Genomic DNA, 16772 nt, shown 5'->3' with positions numbered 1-16772 from the left:
CTTCACTTTTGGTTCCCTGAGCCTCCACGCTCAGGGCTGCCCTGAGTTTTTCTCTTTGCCTTCAGACGCCTGTGCATAGGTGCTTTTGTCTCTGTCATTGTGAGGGACTGACCTGTGCCTCCTCTGAGGCCATAAGTGTGACACCTTAATCCAATAGGACCTATGACCTTTTAAGAAGAGAAAGAGATAGCAGAGATTCAAGTGCACAGAGAAAAGACCATGTGAGGACACAGTGAGAAAGTCGCCATCTGCAAGCGAAAGAGAGAGTCCTCAGGAGAAATAAAACCTGCCCATTCCTCAATCTCAGACTCCCAGCCTCCAGAATTGTGAGAAAATACATTTCTGTTTTGTAAGCCACCCAGAATGTCGTATTTTGTTATGGTAGCCCTTGCAGACAAATACTATCATCTTCCTGTTTCTATTCCTATGATCTTACATGTCCCAGTGTTCTGTTTAAGGTCACCTCTTCTCAGCGTCTGCATTTTCTTCATTGGCAGCTGCATCCACTCTCAAGTCTTCAGCTGTCATCTCTGTGTGACTCACTTGCAAACTGGTATCTTCAACCCAACAGTTTTTAGTCCTAATCTTCCATCAGCACTCTGAACACCTTCACTCATGGGCCTTGCAAGTCCTTCAAATTGAAAATGTCTACAATTGAATTTATCATCTCAGCTCCTCCCCCTCATTCCCAAATTACTGTTCTGTCCATTCCTGATCATCATCATTTGTTCCTGTGCAAGACAAATCCTCATATTCTCACCATGCCCCCATGGCTGATAAATAATAAAGCATTGCGTCTTTTTTTTTTTTTACTTTTCTTTTTTTACTTTTAGGTTCAGGGGTACGTGTGCAGGTCTGTTACATGGGTAAATGGCACATTGCTGAGGTTGGAGTACAGCTGAGTCTTGTCACCCAGCTAGTGAACATAGTACCTGGTAGGTAGTACTGGTGGATAGTACTGGTAGGTAGTACCCTCAACTTCCCCCACCTTCTAGTAGTCCCCAGCATTCATTTCTCCCATCTGTATATCAATGTGTACTTGTCAGAGGTGTCTGAACCAGAGCAACTCCATCTTGAATAGAGGCTGGGTAAAGTAAGGCTGAGACCTACTGGGCTGCTACATTCCTAGCAAGTTAGGGATTCTTAGTAATGAGATGAAATAGGAAGTCAGCACAAGATACGGGTCACAAAGACCTTGCTGATAAAATAGGATGCAGTAAAGAAGCCGGCTCAAACCCATTAAAACCAAGATGGTGATAAAAGTGACCTCTGCTTGTCCTCACTGCTCATTATAATGAATTAGCATACTAAAAGACACTCCCGCCAGTGCCATGGCAGTTTACAAATGTCATGGCAATGTCAAGAAGTTACCCTATATGGTCTAAAAAGGGGAGAAACCCTTAGTTTGAGGAATTGCCCAACTCTTTTCCATAAAACTCATGAATAATCTACCTCTTGTTTGCCATATAATTAAGAAACAACTATAAGTATACTCAGTCAAGCGGCCCAGGCCACTGCTCTGCCTCTAGAGTAGCCATTCTTTGATTTTGTTGCTTTCTTAATAAACTTACTTTCACTTTACTCTATGGACTGGCCCCGAATTTTTTCTTGCATGAGGTCCCAGAACCCTCTCTTGGGTCTTTGTTAACATACTCACTATTTAGCTCCCACTGAGGGGTCCTTTAATGTTGACCTGAACATCCCTCTCAAATCTGATCACCCCTCACAGTTCACACTACCAGCCACCCAGTCATTTCCGCCACCCAGCCATTCCAGCCACCCAGCCATTCCAGCCACCCAGCCATTCCACCCAGTCAGCCATTCCAGCTACCCACCCAGCCATTCCAGCCACCCAGCCATTTCCACCACCCAGCCATTTCCGCCACCCAGCCATTCCAGCCACCCAGCCATTCCACCCAGTCAGCCATTTCACCCAGTCAGCCATTTCTCCCACCCAGCCATTCCAGCCACCCAGCCATTCCACCCAGTCAGCCATTTCACCCAGTCAGCCATTTCCGCCACCCAGCCATTTCCACCACCCAGCCATTCCAGCCACCCAGCCATTTCCGCCACCCAGCCATTTCCACCACCCAGCCATTCCAGCCACCCAGCCATTCCACCCACCCAGCCATTTCCACCACCCAGCCATTCCAGCCACCCAGCTATTCCACCAAGTCAGCCATTTCAGCCACCCACTCAGGCATTCCAGCCACCAACCCAGCCATTCCAGCCACCCAGCCATTCCCGCCACCCAGCCATTCCAGCCACCCAGCCATTTCAGCCACCCAGCCATTTCCGCCACCCAGCCATTCCAGCCACCCAGCCATTCCAGCCACCCAGCCATTCCAGCCACCCAGCCATTTCCACCACCCAGCCATTCCAGCCACCCAGCCATTCCAGCCACCCAGCCATTCCACCACCCAGCCATTTCAGCCACCCAGCCATTCCAGCCACCCAGCCATTCCAGCCACCCAGCCATTTCCACCACCCAGCCATTCCAGCCACCCAGCCATTCCAGCCACTCAGCCATTTCAGCCACCCAGCCATTCCAGCCACCCAGCCATTCCAGCCACCCAGCCATTTCCACCACCCAGCCATTCCAGCCACCCAGCCATTCCAGCCACCCAGCCATTCCAGCCACCCACCCAGCCATTCCACCACCCAGCCCTTTCAGCCACCCAGCCATTCCACCCACCCAGCCATTCCACCCACCCAGCCATTCCACCACCCAGCCATTTCAGCCACCCAGCCATTCCAGCCACCCAGCCATTCCAGCCACCCAGCCATTTCAGCCACCCAGCCATTCCACCCACCCAGCCATTCCAGCCACCCAGCCATTCCAGCCACCCAGCCATTCCAGCCACCCAGCCATTCCAGCCACCCAGCCATTCCACCCACCCAGCCATTCCAGCCACCCAGCCATTCCAGCCAGCCAGCCATTTCAGCCACCCAGCCATTCCAGCTACCCAGCCATTTCCGCCACCCAGCCATTTCCGCCACCCAGCCATTCCAGCCACCCAGCCATTCCAGCCACCCAGCCATTTCAGCCACCCAGCCATTCCAGCAACCCAGCCATTCCACCCACCCAGCCATTCCAGCCACCCAGCCATTCCAGCCACCCAGCCATTTCAGCCACCCAGCCATTCCAGCCACCCAGCCATTTCAGCCACCCAGCCATTCCAGCTACCCAGCCATTCCACCCACCCAGCCATTCCAGCCACCCAGCCATTCCACCCACCCAGCCATTTCCGCCACCCAGCCATTCCACCCACCCAGCCATTCCAGCCACCCACTATCTCATCTGGGTTACCGCAACATATTCTTACCCTGTTTCACATTGACCACTGCTCCCCTGATGACTGTTTGCCACTGAGAAATATAAATCTGATTATGTGTAATTCCATCTTCAAGTATTTTGATTCCGTTTTAATATCTCTGTGCTTAAATGCCTTATATGATTACATTTGATGCACATCTCCTTTTTTTGCCAACCTCTTATAATCTATATCCTATCAGTTCTGCATTCCCTTCCATTCTTCTTATTTGAAGAAGATATTCTCTTGAAGTTTAAAGGAAGTTGATTTTAAACAATTTAAAGATTTATCTAGGTAATATGTGTTGTCACCCGAGGTGGTATAGATTATTTTTAAAAAATGTGGAGATTCATAAGAACCTAAGCATTAGAGATAGGGATAGTGGCTCACAATAATGGCAAGAGGTATAGTATATACTAATTTACATATTAGTAATGCTTTCTTCATTGCAAAAAACAGAAAAATAACTCTTACTATTATTTTGGCGGGATCGGCACAGCAGTAGCTCATGGAATGAAAATAAGAACTCAGTGAAGCAGAAAGCTACTGAAGAAACCAAAAAAACACTAGAAAATCAGCGGTAGGAATGTGTGGATTTTGCCTTGGAAATTCTGCCGTTTCTGAGACTCCTCATAAGTGACACCAGGCTTTCTCTGTCTCCATTCCACATCTCTTAAATCTGGGGATGAGAACTTGATTGTCATAGCTGGGAGCAAGTGTTTGCCCCTGGGTGAAACAGCGAAGTCCATTTGACAGTGCCTTAGGGCAGAGACATGGACACTGGCACCTTCATACTCATTTGTAACTGAGCCATCTTCAGAGGACTCACTTGCATCGAGAAATACCCTGATTGGGTCCATCACATGAGTCAATATTTGCCGTAAATTTGTGTTGAAAACAAGAACTGCGCAGCATTGGTCTTGTGCACTTTGGGGATGAACGAATAAATGACGTTTTTAGAGTGTGCTTTAGCAAGTGATGTTGGCAGGGGTATCATATTACAAGAGTTTAATTAAGTATTCTCATTACCAGCTGTTGGAGAAGAAAAGTGTAAAAGCTTTCTTTTGCTACACAACAGGATTTTTTCTATGTGTATTCAAGATGATTCATAATATAGCCTGAATGGACAAGAGGAACTACATTTTTCTATATTGCATTAGAGTGAACATGTAATTTCTTTTATATTGTAAAGGGATATTTGAACGGGGTCTGTAGATTGTTTCTGCCTTCCTAGACATGGATTTTGGCCTTTGGCATGCCCACCTGCTGGGGCCACAGTCATCAGCTTGACACAAGAAATGTGGGACTGCTGAGTGGTACTATTATAGCTTCTTGTCTGCAAGCCCAGCCTGCCAGTCCCCCGCCCCCCCCACCCAACCTATTTCTCCAAAACCCCTTAACTGGAAGCTACTTGGGAGCTTTTTGTTATTGAAAGGGCTCTGAGAATATAAAACAGCTGGTCATTTCTAATGTCTTAAAGATGCACACATGCTCACTTTTTATTTAATGTCCTCCTAGTAATTTGAGCAGATGCTCACTGCGCTGCAACATGAGTCATCTGAAAAGTATGTATCTCAATAAGATTTAAAAACATAGGAAATTTACATAACTTTTTTATAAACCAAACTAAAAATACATATACAAGTGATTGTAGAAACCAGGGCGATTTCACCTAAAAGCAAATGCTTAGTGAGAATTTAATTGCATTTACCTGATGTCCTTCATAGTAAAACCTGTTTTTTTTTTTTAACTGAAATAGGGGAAAGTCGTTTTAACTATGTAAATGGAGTGTCCTCAAATCTAATCAATTTGCAGTGTGACAAAATAATCTGTTGCATTGCCAATTCACCGAGGTGTTTCAGCCATTTGGAGATCAGGCAAATTATTTCAAATATAATCATTTAAAGTGTTTTAGAAGGGATGTAATTAAATGGCTTAAATATAAGAAAAAATATGTGCTGAAACAGTACATTGAAAAAAAGGAGCATATATTTACTTAATTTTTTAAATGAGCTAAATATCAATCACACTACATTTTTACAGGCTTACAAAGGTGCCTAAAATAATCATTATCTGACTTGCAACTTTATGTGCTCATTTTTTAACATGTCTTCTAACATAAGCATGTCACCTAGACTTTTAACATTGCCTCACTCATTTTAACATTGCCTTTTCTCTCATTAAAACACTGACATTATTAAAAATCTCTACTACATAGGCTTCTGGGATCCCTGGTATGAATACCCATTGCTTTCAGAGAAAGAATCAAAAATCAAGTCATGATTATAAACTTTTTTTTTCCCAGTTGCTCTGTATCTAGGTCGTCATAAATATAACAGTTGAATAATGCAGGATTACAAAGAAATCATCATATAGCATCTGAATTAAAGAATGTAAAATTTAGATTTTGATGTGACTATGAGTAGCATAAAAATAATAATAATTTTTTTAAAAACCCACTATTTTGAACAAGACAGAAGTTTCCTTTATCACATGAACCTAGTTCTGAAGTTGCCATACCAGAGGTATGGATGCAGTGTGGAGTGGCAGAGACCCCGGCTTCTCCAACCATGTCATTGTTTAATGCATAGTTTCCACTCCCAAGATCATCTCATGATTGGACATGGCACATGAAGCTTTGAGTAATCTGACTACACAGTAGCAAATAGCGAGAAGTGTACATTATGTTGGTGTATCCCTATTGTTCAGACTACTTATACCACTCATAGCTACCAGAACATTTGGAAAATGTACTCAAGTAGTTGCCTGGGGATGTGTTCTTATACAGAAAGGTACCAAGAGATATTGAGTAGATCCGCCTAATTCTCCTCATCTCCGTTTTACTCAACATGATACACATTGAGCTTTGTGATGCTGCATTCACTGTACAGAAAAAAGCAAATTTAAAATATAAAAGTCCTGGCCAGGTGTGGTGGCTGACACCTGTAATCACAGTACTTTGGGAAGCCGAAATGGGCAGATCACTTGAGGTCAGGAGTTCGAGACTAGCCTGGCCAACATGGTGAAACCCCATCTCTACCAAACAATACAAAAGTTAGCAGTGCGTGGTGGCAGGCACCTGTAAGTGCCAGTTACTTGGGAGGCTGAGGTGGGAGAATCACTTGAACCTGGGAGGTGGAACTTGCAGTGAGCCCAGATCACGCCACTGCACTCTAGCCTTGGTGACAGAGTGAGACTCTGTCTCAAAAAAATAAAATAAAAAAAGTAAAATAAAATATAAAAGTCTCAGTGGGACAGAGAAAGGAATGATAGGGTGGAGTATTGGAGCTATGGTGTGTGGAGCCCAGTGCAAGGTTTCTGTTTGCAGAGGCTGGTTTAGGAAAAGTACATTGTTGTATTTTAAAGCATCGACTCTAAGTTACTGAAAGAAGGCTTTCGTCTCTGGCTCCATCATGGAGCAATGAACAAAGGCTTAAGTTCCATGACTGGCACATTTAGCTGCTTTTTTCATAAGGGATTTTCCAAATCGAGGCATGCGAGAGGAAAACCTAAGTGATAGGTGCTGTCTTACTGGGCCATGAGGCAAAAATAGAAGTTCAGGTCTGACAAAATGTCTTGAACCCAAAGAATAGGAAATACAGGAGAAGTAGCCAAAAGATCTGTATGTGGATTTTCTCCAAATTGCTAGCTTACCCTTAAGCTGTAAAGGTGCAGACGAAGTCACCAGGACACCTAGGAGACTACAGCAGTCAAGAGAATAAGCATCTGAAGGCCATTTCAGCATTCACTCCTGCAGGTTACAACCGCCAAGGTGAAAAGATCTTGGGTCAATACTTTCTACTGAAGCCTCAGAAGGGCTGGGACCTAGAGAGAAAAGCTACGGGCAGGAATAAACTATGTCCTAAAAGTAAGAGTAAAACCTAAGTAGATCAGCCCTAAGACATTCTAAAATCTCACTCGTAAACTTTCAATGAATGTAAACGTGTAATAAAAGGTCACTACATACTTGAAAAAACCATCCATCATGAGAAAAGCTAAAAAGATAATTTCAAAATAATTGTATAATCATATGACTGAAAAACAGGTTTGGAATCATTAGATACAGGAAACAAAATAAGTTGGTATCATTCATGATATGCTAGATTAATTTGTGGTAACAGACAACCCTAAAAGACAAACCTTGAGAGGACCAAGGTAAACCACCAATATTCAAACTTCCAGAAGGATATTTAAGTAATAACAGAAAAGCTCATACATATTGAACCATGTAATTACTGTTTCTGATGTTCTCTATTACTTTGTGTAAATCTACATTACCATCTAGAATTATTTCCATTCTGTGTGAAGGACTTCCTTCACATATTTAAAGACATTTTTCCTGGCCTGCTGCGGTGGCTCACACCTGTAATTCCAGCACTTTGGGAGACAGGGGAGGGCAGATTGCTTGACCCCAGGAGTTTGAGACCAGCCTGAGCAACATGGTGAAATTATGTCTCTACAAAAAATGAAAATATTTGCCAGGCGTGGTGGTGCACACCTGTGGTCCTAGCTACTCGGGAGACTAAGGTGGGAGGAACACCTGAGTCTAGGGGGCGTCAAGGCTGCAGTGAGCCATGATTGTGCCACTGGACTCCAGCCTGGGCAACAGAGTGAGAACCTGTCTCAAACAAAACAAAACAAAACAAAAACAGAAAAAAGAAACAAAAAACAAAGACAACATTTCTTATAGAGCAGGTGTGATGACACTAATTTTTCAGGTTTATATGTCTGAAAATGTCTTTATTTCACCTTCATGTTTGAAATCTATTTCTGCTGTTCATGGGCTTCTGGGTTTTAGGTTTCATTTAAAACATTAAAAATGTTGTTCCACTATTTGCCCACTCGCATTGTTTATGATCTACTCTAATCCCTATCTGTTTCTCTGTATATAGCATGTCTTTTTCTCTTCTGCTTTTTAAGATTCTGTACAACTTGTTTTCAGTAATTTGATTGTGATATACAGTTTTCTTCTGCTTCTTGTGCTTGGGGATTCTCAAGCCTCTTGCATCTCTGGGTTTGTAGTTTGCACCAAGTTTGAAACCTTTTTTTAACCATCATTTCTTCAAATATTTGTTGGGCCTGGCTTCCCCCCTGCCTTGTGAAAATCCAATTGTGCATATGATATCAATAGATTGCTTGAAGTTCACCCACAGTTCATTGACACTCCTTTTTATGATCATTTTCTTCTGGGCTTTTTTTTTTTTTAGATAGAGTCTCACTCTGTCACCCAGGCTGGAGTACAGTGGCATGATCTCGGCTCACTGCAACCTCTGCCTCCCGGATTCAAGCAATTCTCGTGCCTCAGCCTCCCCAGTAGCTGGGATTACAGGCACGCACCACCATGCCCGGCTACTTTTTTGTATATTTATTAGAGATGGGGTTTTACCACGTTGGCCAGGCTGGTCTTGAACTCCTGACCTCAGACGATCTGCCCGCCTCGGCTCCCAAAGTGCTGGGATTACAGGCGTGAGCCACTGTGCTCTGCCTGTTGCTTATTTTTTATAGTAATTTTTGTTATGTCTTTAAATTCACTAATATTCTCTTCTGTAATATCCAATCTGCTGTTAGTTACAACCAGTCAATTTTACTTTTCAGACATTATAGTTTTCACCTGTAGAAGTTTGACTTTTGCCTCTCTTGTGTCTTCCAAGTGTCTGCCTAACATTGTGAATATACAAAATGCAATTTTAAGAACCGCCCTAATGTCTTTGTTTGCCGTTTCTAACATCAATGTCAGTTTTGAGTGAATTCAATTGATTGAATCCCCCATTCATTTTATTTTCTTGCTTTGTTGCATGTGTGATCATCTTTGATCGGATGCCTGACACTTGACTTTATTGTGTTGAGTACTGAATGTTTGTGTTTACTGGCATCTGAAGAGATCCTGCTGAACTTCTTGCACTTTGTTCTGCCATGTTGTTAGTGGAGACAGTGTGACTTATTTGGGTCTTGCTTTTATGGTTTGTTACACGGTTCTGAAGTAGAGTTACATCAAGGGTTAATTCTGCACATTAAAGCGGGAAGAAATTCTTGGGTATTATACTCAACATGCTTTGGATTGAGGTTTTACAGCAGAGTTTATGGAAGAGGCTCTATGCCTGCCCTTGAGTGCATACTGGGCAATGTTTGATTTCAGCTTTTTGTGTGGTTCTTTCTCAGACCTACATACTTTGTTCACGTGAATGTGCTAATCAGCACTTTCATGAACATTCAAAGTATTTCTGCATATCCCCAGATTTCTCTCTCTCTCTTCCACTGTGTCCTGAGAACTCTACCTACTTTGGGGCCCTATGACTCTCAGTTCCAGTCTCTTCATTTTAGGGAATCTTCTGGGCTGTTCCTGAGTTTCCCCTCCGTAAGTCACCACCTTGAAATTCTCTTGAGGAAAAAAGGTGGGGAAGTGAATAGAATCCTCCTCATATTTTTTTTATTTTCTGTCTCTCAGGGAATATATTATAATTAGGCCTTTCATTGCTGAATTTTGAGTATTTTGAAACTAGTCTTCTGTATCTTTTTGTCTGATTTTTGTTTTTGTTGTTATTGGTGGGGGCATGAATCTTATCCTGTTTATTCCATCTTGGCAGGAAGTAGAAGTCCCACACAAGTAATTTGAACAGGGAAAATTTAATAGAAATAATGTTCACAAGTACTAACGTGGTTAAGTCATAAGAGGGTCAAAATAGAACTCTAACAGGTAGAAAATTTGCAACAGCAGAAAGTAGCTACCACCTATTTTAAGGAGCGTGAACAAAGGAAGAACTTAAAACACCAGAAATGCCTAGTTCCCTACCTCCCCAAGGCTTAGATTCAAATCCTTTGGAGAAGGTGTGTGTGGCTGTCACAGAAACACGCACTCAGCTGGTGGTTAAAAAGCTGGTACAGAATGCTGGCCAGGGCTGAGCCACAAGGGCTGCTTAGATGAGAACTACTGAATTACTTATGCTTCATCTCCTGTTTTGTTTTTTTTTTTTTTTTTTTTTTTTATTGCACGAACAGTACCCTGGAGGCAGGAAAGGAAGCTCTTTCCTCTTGCAATAGTATTAGAAGCCTCTCTAGTGCCCTCTATTGACAAAGCCTAATAGATCAGTTAGTAAAAGAAAAATTTCAACAGAGCCCAGCAGTCAAAGTGTTACAAAGCAGAGAGAAGGGTCCATTTGGAGCTGAAAATTGATAGATTGGTAACAGGGTCAATGGAATATGCTGTACAGCAATAATTAAGAATGATGTGCTGCTGTATGAAGTGACTTGAATATTATAAATTTAAAATGGAATAAAGGAAACCATGCACAGGAGAGTATATGCTTAATAATTTCATTTATATAAATTTCACAAAGAGGTAAAGATGATAATCTCTGTAGGTAGAATTGGAATAGTATTACATTTCAGAGAAAATCATTGAGGATGTATATGGAAATGCCTTCTGAGTGCTTGGTTTTTTTTATTGCTTTCTTTTCATTTTAATTTTCTATTTATTGATCAATTAATATGACCCTAGAAGAGGAAGTACAGCATAATATTTTTGTGATACAAAGCAAGCAAAAGAAAACAATATATTGCTTATCCTTACACATATTAGTAATTAAGCCATGTTATATATTAACATGTTAGTAATAAATACGAAATTCAGCATGAGAGCTTTGGTTTGTGGGAAGGTGAGTGGAAACAGAGTTAGAGCAGAGGCAGTTACTGGTAATATTTTAGCTTGTATGAGAACCTCCCAGGGATTATTACATTTTTATGCTTTATAACATAATGATATAAGAAAACTTTAACTGAATTGTGTAAAAAAATTCAAGAATCCCTGAAAATTGGGCAATTTTGAAATTGTTTCCAAAAGAAATCAGAAACCTTCTATGCCAATTCTATTTTAAATACACAGAGCTATTAGGGGCAATTTATACCCACATACTCTGTGTCTTCAAATGTAAGGTGATTACTCCATTTTTGCTATTAGAATATCCAAAAAGTGCTATTTAACTTATATGAACATATAATATTTGGAGAAAAATGTCTTACAAGTGAAAATGTCAAAGTTATTTTACATGTGATTTATTCAGTTTCCTTTATATTGCAAAAATCATGGATTATTTAAGTAATAGATTATATATATGCGTAGATGTATATATTTAAGTTACAGTTAATGAATGGATTTATCTAAATCTACACATAAATCTTTAGCATCCTATCTTTGTCACAGTAAAGTTACTCTATTAGTTTTACCACACATGGAGAACATACCTATTTGACGACTCTGTGAACACCAGAAGTAGGGCAACCGATGACAACTGATAGAACTTTTCATTAAGGACTGTAGAAAGCAACACTTAGTAGACTTGAACAATAATGAAAACAAGCTCAAATAAGGGCAAAATATTTGAAAGGGCTGTTTAGACTGTCTTCAAAATAAAATAATATAGAGAATTCACCATAAATGAATAACTTTAGTCAAATGTAAAGACTCCATTTTTATTAGGGATACCTCTGGAAAAATGTTTAAAATTTAGACATACAGGGTAAGTTATAATTGTTTATTTTGATTGAATGGCCAGACACCCTGCTGCATTATATTGTCACCCAGAAAACCTATATGCCTGATATCTGCTTTCAGTAATTGTGTACCTTAATATTCTTCCAATAAAATAGGGATAGTTATTTACTTAAACTTAAGTTGCCTAAGTTGTTTACTTAAATAATTATCACTATTTTGTAAATTGTTTAAAGAAAATGTATGGTGCTAAGATTAAGGTTGATAGGCCAATCTATTGTGGTTTGTGAATTGATCGTTCTGATTCAAATTTCAATCTGAAGATAGTTGTAAAAAATTTCACATTGTTTTCTGAAATATTTCAGATGAGACTTCCCTTTATTTATGTAATTTGATACATTTTGTACTTCATTCTTATACAACATAACAAACTTTTCATGTAGTGTAAATTGAAAACTTCACAAATACTCAATAAGTCTGATTAATGAGGACTTCAACTGGTCATTTAGATGGTAAAACTAGTTTAATTGTAGATTGTAATGACTTCATTGTCAATGCACATAAAAAGCAACCTTCTACTTCACATGATATGTATCTTCTGACTTCAGCTATATGGAAAGGAAAGCCCATTGTTTTCCGACAATAACAAGGCTGAATAAGTAAAAAGTTCTTATAGTATTTATCAATTCATGTATAAATGTATTTAATAAAATCAGATAGAAAGGAATAGTAATAATTTGTAAAATGTATGTTATATATTATAAGTCATAAACAAAGGTAACCATTTAAAAATACATAAATGTATAACACTTGCTTCTTAGGTGCTCCCAGGGCAGTATATTTCAAGATGGTTTTGAATATAGTGAATACAGAAATACCCCAACCTAACTGTTCAGAGTTAGACCAATTAACTTATCATAGGCAAATTAGGTCTATATCTTCAATATCAAATAGAATGCTGAGGCAAGCATCCATGTAGATGAGGCTACTAACATTCTTCTTTACATAGCTTGCATATTTTCAGTTTTTCAATTTTATATTTAATTTTTTTTAAATTTAATTTGTAGGTATAAACAGCTGCAAAGACCTCATGTACTTATATAATTGAGTTACAAGTTAAGTACCTACACCAAGATAAGAACAGTGCCTACATATATTTGGCATTTAGTAAATGTTTTCCATTCATCAATATAAGAAATAAGAATATTTATATTAATAAAATAAATACGACAAAATCATTCCTTTTCTTTTTTTTTTTTTTTTTTTTTTTTTTTTTTTTTTGAGACAGAGTCTCACTTTGTCACCCAGGATGGATTGCAGTGATGTAATCTCAGCTCAGTGCAACTCCACCTCCGGTGTTCAAGCGATTCTCCTGCGTCACCCTCCAAAGGAGCTGGGACTACAGGTGCATGCCACCAGGCCCAGCTAATTTTTGTATTTTTAGTAGACCCGGGGTTTCACTATGTTGGCCAGCCCAGGCTGGTCTCAAACTCCTGACCTCAGGTGATCCGCCTGCCTCAGCCTCCCAAAGTGCTGGGATTACAGGCATGAGCCACCACACCTGGCCTCCATAGCTCTTTAACATTCTCCCTATTTATTTATTCAGCAAAGCTCATTTGTGCTGCTATGTGCCAGGCACTGTCTTCACCACTGATGGATATGAACAAGAATCATTGCCATTGGGAGAGAAAAATAATAAACTAACAAAGTTAAATATAATTAACTTAAAATTAATAAAAGCGTTGGGCAAAAATACATTAGGGGAGAGGCACAGGGATGGCCAGGTTATTGATAAGGTTTCATCTTTCTAGCCAGTGGCTTGGGGAGGCCCCACTGAGAATGCTTATTTGAGAACAACTGCAAGGAGGTGAAGCAGTCAGCTAATGGGAGATCTGGAAAGATGGTGAAACTGGCAGAAAGAAGGCAAGTACAAAAACTCTGGGGTGGGAGCATTTCTGAAATTTCAGAAAACCTGCAGAGCTGAGTTTCACTGGAGTGGGATAAATGAGAGTTAAAGGAACAGGAGATGAAGTCAGAATACGGAGAGTCAGAAGAGAAGGCCTTACGAGCCAGAATAAGGTCCTTGATATTTGCTTGGAGATGAGAAACCACAGGACTGTAGGCAGACGACTGGGCCCTTAGTGAGTGGTCTTGGGCAATTATCCTTTATTCTACAGCCTTTCACTCTTCTAATTTCACATATGACTATTTTATTCTTTTTTTATCCTCAAAACTTTCCTGTCCCTGCTATAATCTCCAGTGTCCCACCTTCGTTCTCAGCTGATGACTTAAATCACAGAAAAAGCCAAAGGCTACGAGAACAGATCTCACAATACACAAGCTCCCATTGCTGCCCCATCTGCCTGCCTTCCTTCTCACTTGTCACTGTGGAAGAAATGACTACGCATCTTCTCGAGGGCGAAGCCATTGAATGTCTCCCTGCTCCTTTCTGGATCGTGCATCTTTCCTTCTTATCTGGCCAATTCCCTCTGGGTGGTGGCAGGCAGAGACTGTGTAAGGCCACATGGTGATGTGAGGGTGATGGGTTGATCTGAGTGCCTTGGCTTCTTTTGGTGCCTGACATAAATTTAGGTCAAGGGCAAAGGGAAGTTCATTCCGATTATCCTAAGGCAGCTAGCTGTGGTGAGGAAGTGAGTGTTGAAGGTACAGAGGACGAATTGGGGTTCTCTGCTTTGCTTCTTCAAAGGTAGAAACAAAGACAAGCACGGGAGAGACTCCTGCCAAGAATACCACAGCCGTCAGCTGTGGTCACCATAGGTTAGTTACCCTGAGCTTTCTTGTTCTGAATTCAACAATGCAGCCTCTTCTGCAGCGCTTACCTGTACATGGCAACAAACAAAATCTGCTGCTGTGTAGCAGCCTGGACCAGGAATAGGTGGCTTTTTCCTATAGGTCAAATAAAGCACTGTGGACAATCATGATAGACAAGATGGAAACATGTGTAACTCTCCCAGGAAAAGCATAGTGTGGGCCTCTAGAGCGCTCCTCTCATTCCCACCCATGAGGAATATTTGGAGGTGCCAGGGACTCAGAAATTGCCTGGGAGCCTCTTTAATAGATGAGTTCATGATACTCAGATACATCCACACGCACGTGAATGATAGGGCTGAGGTACTGAGACGCTATTATAGTATTGAAATACCAATAGTACACAGCATTCCTAATGCCTATGCACATGCCCTCAGAGTGGGATCGTTCATGGGTTCCCTCCAACAGGGGATCAGTGGAAATGGCTGCTGGGACACATAGGTCATGCGAGACATTGAAAAATTAAGCTGATGTTTTCTGAAAAAGTGAAGACTTTAGTACAAAACACTGATACAGGAAGATCTCAAGATCAAAAGAATGAGTTCTCCTCTCCACTGCCCTGCAAAGGCACAGGTATTATGAACCCTGGTATAGGAAACTTCACGAATTGTTATGAGAGAGAACTCCTGCTTTGGGGATCCAATATTCTTTGGGCTATGATAACCGGATGGGCCACACAAAATACCCTGCTCCCATAATGTAGGTCAGAGAAAAAAATTAATCTTTTCTCACAGATGGTGGGAATCACGTAGAAATGGATCCCATTCATGTCGGAGCAAATAGTGGTCCCAAGCATTGCCATGTAAGGATGGAGAAGATTAAAAAATAATCAAATCAACTATGCAAACGGCACAGTATAATAATAAAAATAAGAATATACGTTACATAATGCAGAATTACCTGGAACTTAAACTCAATGAAGCAAGAAAACACAGAAGGAGACAGTAAGGGATGCTGCAAAGTGAGGGCGATAAATTGAGGACTGAACTATTAGAAACCAGCTATGTAGATTTACCTAACTACTGAATTAATGGCACAGAGTATGGTTTCTCAAACTTTAGCATTCTTCAGAATTGCCTGAAGCTACTGTTAACAGAATACTGAGTTCCACTCTCACTGTCTCTGATTTAGTGGGTTTGAGGCAGACTGAGAATGTATTTGCATTTTGAACAAGTTTCCAGGTGATGCTGATGCTGCTTGTATGGGGCCCACGTTTTGAAAACTATTTATAAAGGGGCTAGAGAAAAATTAGTAGTAACTTGAAAAGGGTAAGAAAAACAGAGGGGAGAAGTTATTAAAGATAACATTGTATTAATCTCTTTTCACACTGCAGATAAAGACATACCCAAGACTGGGTAATTTATAAAGAAAAAGTTTTCCATGTGGCTGGGGAGGCCTCACAATCATGGCAGAAGGTGAAAGGCACGTCGTACTTGGCAGCAGATGAGAGAGAATGTGAGCCAATTAAGGGGGTTTCCCCTTATAAAATCATCAGATCTTGTGAGACTTATTCACTACCATGAGAACAGCATGGGGAAAACTGCCCCCATGATTCAATTATCTCCCACCAGGTCCCTCCCACAACATGTGAGAATTATGGGAGCTATAATTCAAGATAAGATTTGGGTGGGGACAAAGCCAAATCATATCAAACATGCAAATGAAGAAAGTTTACTTATTGAAATAAAAGACTTAATCTGAGGTTTAAAAAGCACACCTTACAAGATTTTTAGAGTCAACTTTTGATCTATTGTCAGATTACAAATAAAAACTACACCACAAATAAGATTATTTTAGCTAGCTAGATGTTATTTTAAAACTAAAGTGTAAACATTTGCTTTTTATTTTTCATAATTCTTTATTCAGCAAGTGAGACTGGCAAGCCATTTAAAAGGCAGAGAAACTGAGCTGGCCTCAGACAGGGCTGGAAGACAATGCAATAATGTTGCCTACCGAGATCTTTGGGAAATAATTCTGGAGCAAAGACTTTATATTCTGCCACGTCAATCGTGCAGAGATGCACAGGCTGACATTCTCAAATATGAACCATCAAGAAAAAGAAATTATTTTCTGTCAGTGAAGTCTGGTCAAAGAACAGTTAAATAAAAACAACTCAAGAATTGAGGAACCATAATAAAATGAAT

Source organism: Pan paniscus, chromosome 14 (assembly GCF_029289425.2).
Source record: "Pan paniscus chromosome 14, NHGRI_mPanPan1-v2.0_pri, whole genome shotgun sequence".
Taxonomy (NCBI): domain Eukaryota; kingdom Metazoa; phylum Chordata; class Mammalia; order Primates; family Hominidae; genus Pan; species Pan paniscus.
This window is presented reverse-complemented; position numbering follows the sequence as displayed.